Source organism: Mesocricetus auratus, unplaced genomic scaffold (genome assembly GCF_017639785.1).
Source record: "Mesocricetus auratus isolate SY011 unplaced genomic scaffold, BCM_Maur_2.0 Super-Scaffold_100014, whole genome shotgun sequence".
In the NCBI taxonomy this organism is placed as follows: Eukaryota; Metazoa; Chordata; class Mammalia; order Rodentia; family Cricetidae; genus Mesocricetus; species Mesocricetus auratus.
In genome coordinates, this window is record NW_024429197.1 from 63,448,950 (window position 1) to 63,454,749 (window position 5,800).

General features: G+C 37.9%; 1 protein-coding gene across 3 annotated transcripts in view; it reads right to left on the reverse strand.

Annotated features, from left to right (window-relative positions):
- Frmd3 (FERM domain containing 3) overlaps positions 1 to 5,800 on the reverse strand; it is a 178,450-nt gene that overhangs the window by 55,721 nt on the left and 116,929 nt on the right. The window lies entirely within an intron of this gene.

A 5,800-nucleotide genomic window follows, 5' to 3' on the forward strand; every position in this document is an offset into this window, starting at 1 on the left:
GATACTGTGGGACTGGAGTTACTGATAGTTGGGAGCTGCCACCTGGGTGCCACCTGGGTGCTGAACATTCAACATGGGTCCTCTCGGAGAGCGGCAATGTCTCTAGCTCCTATCACTACGTTTTAAAAACTGTACATTATTCTTTTGTAAAATTTAACTTGTCTCTAAGGTCAATCTCTCTTTTTCTAGTCCATGTAACAGAGGCTACAGTTCTGTTCACTCTTCACATTTCCATTTGCTCTATTCTTGTTTCTTAGAATGGTAAGTTGAGAGATGGGCTCTTTCAGAGATGTGGCCATGTGCAAAAGTCAGTAGGGATGTTACTCTCAAAAGGATGACAGGATTTCCCAGTTAATACCTCTGTGAGAGATGGGTATTATAAATAGAGCAATACAAGAGCTGGAATGATGGTTCTGCATCAACACCTGTTTATTCTGCTCTGTTTGAGTTCCTGCCTGATATCACTTGATAATGAAGCATAAGTCAAATAACCCTTTCCTCCCCAACTTACTCTTGGTCATGGTGTTTCATCACAGCAAAAGCAACCCTAACTAGGACAATGATGAAATTTGTGGATCTAGTCTTATTCTTTTTTTAAAATATGTATTTATTATGTATATAGTGTTCTGTCTGTCTGTATGCATGCAGGCCAGAAGAGAGCACCAGATCTCATTACAGATGGTTGTGAACCACTAGGTCTTTGCTGGGAATTGAACCCAGGACCTCTGGAAGAGTAGCCAGTGTTCTTAACCACTGAGCCATCTCTCCACCCCATCTAGTTTTATTCTTTTGCATGGTGATAATTACTTTTCCCATCAAAGGTTGATAAGACAGTGGTTTTTTGTTTTGGTTTTGTTTTTTGAGACAGAGTTTCTCTGTGAAACAGTCTTGGATGTCCTAGAACTCACTCTGCCTCTCGAATGCTGGAATTAAAGGCATGCTCCACCACTGCCTGGCTAAGAGATATTTTTTTTTTTACTACCATGTGTTTCTGGCTCTTTGCTGCGTATCATTGACTGTAAGTGCATCAGATTATTTTGGGACTTCCTGTTTTGGTTCATTGTTTTTGTGTCTGCTTTATTCCAGTGAGTATCATGATGTTTTGGGTACTACATTTTGATTGTCTATTCTTCAGTCAAGAATGTCCTCAGCTTTGTTCATGTTGCTCAATTGTAGTTTCACATGCAGTTTAGGCTTAGTTTTTTCCATTTCGATTTAGCATTTGTTCCACTATTATTCCTGAACATGACTGAAACCAGAAAACATACCGAGGGGAAGTGGCAGTTAGGATATTTAGCTACAAAGCACAAGTTCATGTTTAAACTATAAATCCTCATGTCAGTATTGCTTGCTTGTGTTTGTCTGCAAATTTCTGCTAGCTAAGCATCTGAATAAATTAGTTGACAAATTTATACACAAAGAAAGGCTCAGTATGTAGGACGTTAAGGCCTACCAGACCTAGAGAGGCAACCTGGAGTTTGACAGTCGCTGTCAGTGGTCCTGATCCTGCCCAGCCAATGAGTGTCGACTATGCAATGACAATGGATCAGAGCTCCTGGGTGCTGGGATAGTATATAAGTTTGTATCTATTGCTTAATAAAAGAGTCTGCTGTTTTCCTTTCACTTGAGTCCTGAAGTCTGTATTACTGACTTCATGTCTTCTCCCCAGGAGCTATTAGGACCCAGCAACATCAGTGCAGATGTCAGAGAAGACAACAGGACAGAGCCATAACATCTAAGGCAGGAATTCAATAAACAGAGCTCCTGAGATCCCCAAATTATTGAGGAACAAGTCATTTGATAATTTGTTTTCACAGTAAGTAATTAAATTCTGTTCCTTTACTCTTGCACTGGATATTTGTTTCTGGAAAATCCTTGAATATGGTAACAGAAAATAAGAATCTTCTGCAAGATGAAGCTTCCCTTATGAGACATTGAAAAAATAAAAAAAGAACCAGGGATGAGTTGCATTTCTTTTTTAACAGACATCAATTCTAAGATATAATTCTCTGAAGAGTTTACTAAATTTGCTGAGGCTGGATAATTATGTATTTAGCTTTATCTTCCTGTCCTATATTGCATGTCTTGACTACTTTAGCTAACAAGGAACAGTCTCTCTCATATTGGTCTTCTTTAAGTATGCCTTCACAGACAATATAAAACATACGGCTCCCAAGAATAAATGGCTATTAGTCGCCATTAATTTGTAATGAGATACCAACTATTGCTAGTAACATCTGAACTGGTTATAAAGCACACACAGAGAAAGGCATGGGTTTGATTCTGCCTGACCCATTTGCATACACAAACTCCAGAATTAAATTCAGGGGGAGAAGACCAATAATACATTCTCATTCTGAGCAGGCATTGCTGCTTGGTTGGGATTTTAGTTATCCTACATTTGGGCAATTTAAAATTTTCCTCACTTCTGGCTTCAAATCTTTGGGCTTTTTGTTAATATTTGACTTTTGGTAAATGCAGGATCTTAATTTAGGATGCTCCAGAGAGTATATGATTTACAGCTTGTCTGTAGAATCTCAGGTCAGTAGGGAAACTCATGTGTCCTGCAGGCTCATCACTGGTCTTCTGAGCTCTGTAAAACGTATTCTTCCCAATTGTCCCAGACTTACCATGGGCAAGAAGTACCCTGCCCTGGCGGGTATTTGTGGTATCTCAGAGGAGAGTCATTTAGTTGTCCAACAGATGAGAGATTTGGCTGTTTGCTCCTCTTTGAGGAGTTTGAAAATAACAACAGTAGCAATAGCAACAGCAGATATGAGTTTCTGCTTCATGTGACATGCCAGATTTTAATTCATTTGTCTGTCCTTAGTTCTAAGAAGAAATACAAAATATGATTTCGATGTTTACTTCACTTACTTATTTAGAGTGAGAGGAGAACCATAAGGCCTATCTTTAAGTATCCGAACTAGGAAGGAAAACCTCCAGCCTCTCACTTCTAATCTTTGACCAAGGGAAAGATGGTATATATTGAAATCCTCTATCTGCATGCCCCACATTGGACATGGCGCGGCAAATATGATGAGGGACGAGAGCTACCCTCATCTGTGGTTATACGTATTTTCCATGCTGTTGAAAATTGTACGGAGTTAGGAAAATGGCGGTGTAAGTTCTTCTTTAGCTTCGGTTGTCTCAGCAGCCATGGGTACGGTTCATGTTACCAGGCATGAATTCCCTCCCATTAGACTGTACTCAGGTCCAATTAGACAGCTGGTAGCTGTGACTATTGCACCCTGTTGTTGTGGTCCATAGGCACTGCAGCTGGGTAGGACTGTTAGTTTATTTTCTCCATTGACAGCCCTTTGCATAACACTTTTTTTTTAGCTCTAGAAAAGCTAGTCTTCAAGAAGGAGACTGGCAGGTCGCTTTGCATCTTGCTATGCCAAGTCCTGTGTTCCAAGTGTATGGTTTCTTCAAAGTCTGGGAGGCAATCAAAGGCAAGTAAAATGGTTTCTATTGTCTTAGAGGTCTCTTGGGCTCTCCTGATCAATAACTGGATAGAAGTTTCTCATGACTGTTATAATGGCTTTTGTTAAATAGTTTATGAGTTTTGTGGGGAGTAATATTATTACAATGGCATAACCCCATTTAAACTCTATCTATCTGTCTGTCTGTCTACCTATCATATATGTCTATAGATATATTTGTATAATATATAATTTTAGGTAAGCATAAAATTATGTCTTAAGACTTTTTCAAACATCTTTAGTGTTACGTATCCCTTTTCTTTCCCTTTCCCTTTGCGTTGTCCTCTGTAAGTCCTTCTCAGTTAGAGTCCACATTTTTCTGATTTCTACCTGTCAGGTGAAATGCTTAAGAAGTATAGCATTAATATATACATATATATAAAGATATTGACACCTGCTTGGTTTTTCGTCTCATTTTCTTTGAATCTCGCATCCTTTCATTTTAAGATGTATTTTGATTTTGTTCCTTAATCCATACAACCAATCTGTTTTTTTTTTTTGCTTGTAAAGCTGTGGCCACTGGTATTTAAAATTATTATTGAAAAATAAATGTTGACTGATATCATTTTTTCTTATATTTGAATTCTTATTCCTATTTTGTGTTTCCATAATTAGTTTCATTCTTTCTATTATCTCTTGCTAATGTTTTTTTTTTCTGTCTTCAGTATGAAGTATTGTTTCCAGTCGTCTCTGTAGGCTGGTTTGTTGGAAATGATTTCTTTTATTCTGTTTATATCATGGAAACCTTTTCCTTCTCCTCCAACTCTTGCAGTTTTCTTTTTCTTGGCATAGCATTAGAGGTTGGTGTATCTTTCTACTACTATGGTAAACCATTTTGACCGAGGCAACTTATAGAAGCAAGGGTTTACTAGGGCTAATGTTTCCAGAGGAGTAAGAGTTCACCACCATCCTATTGCAGGAGTGTGGTAGCCAGCAGACATGGGAATTGGAGCCGTAAGCTGAGAGGTCATTTCTTAAAACCAAGCAGGAAGCAGAAAAAAATGAAAATGATACCAATATTTGATATTCTCAAAGCACACCCCCAGTTAGACACTTTCTCCAAAATGCGCTACCTCTGAAGCATTCCCAAAGAGTGCCACCAACTGGGATTTGCATCTTCAAATATACAAGCCCATGATGGACATTCCCATTCAGACAATCACAAATGGTATCTGTGGCCTTACTTTCCTCACACTTTGCCAGGCCTCATTGCTACTGCCACACTAGGATGACTGCTTGCTACAGGAGTGATATGTGGGCATTAGTGTCTGGTAACAATGAACTATGTTCTGAAATTAATGTTAACTAACAGGAAACATTCTTTATCCTCTTCACGCTCTATCTTCCTTGTCCCTCACAGGCACACAAATAGTACTATCTCCTACAATTTGGAAGGATGGGGTAGAATAGTGTTCAGAAAACTCTTTGCATTATATTTTGGCATCCTGAAAATGCTCAATAAATTTTTGTCATTATAATATTCATCAAGAATTTTAAGGCCTGCAAATTCTAGCCAAAGAAGAGCTACCTCTTCTACCAATCCATGCAATAAATGCAACTTACTCATCTAATAACTCTCACCATTTGGTTCCTGAGAAGAATAATTCTATACCACAGTTCCATCAACTGGAATACTATGGGTCATTATTCTATATAGTACATCTATTTCCAAAATATAGAAAGAATAATGAGTATTCTATATATATTTCAAATACATTTTGTTTAACAGAGAATTCTCTTAGGTAAGTCATAGAAATGGTTTATTATTTTCTGAAAATGACACAATGTTGTGATATCTAAGGATTCTGAAAATAAAGGTTATCATTTTTAACCTGAAATATGCTGCCACCTTGAGTAGCCACAATGTGAGAATTAATAAACAGATTACTAGAGACCCTTGATTACTAGGAGGAGAGAAAAACTAGTTCGTCAGGATATTCACTATAGTACTGCCTATTCAAGTTATTATCACATTCTTTTTCTGGGAATTGTACAGGATCTAAATTGCAACTAACTGCAGACTAGCATACCTAAGTTACCTGAATTACAAGTTGTCAAAATGCCTAAGCATGCTTCATTTTGCTACATTTACTTATGCGTGAATTCAAATCCCAGAAATGTACAACTTGTTTAACCTCTCTGGATCCAGTTCTTATACGCATATGGGGGAAAAACTCATAGTATCTCCTTCCTACATTGTTGTGAAGATTATTGAGTCGGTGTGCTCAGTGTGTACAATAGCCCGGTGTCTGGAACTTGGTGATATTCTATTCATATCTGTTCTCTAACAGTTCTTACTCTAGAATTCTCATTCT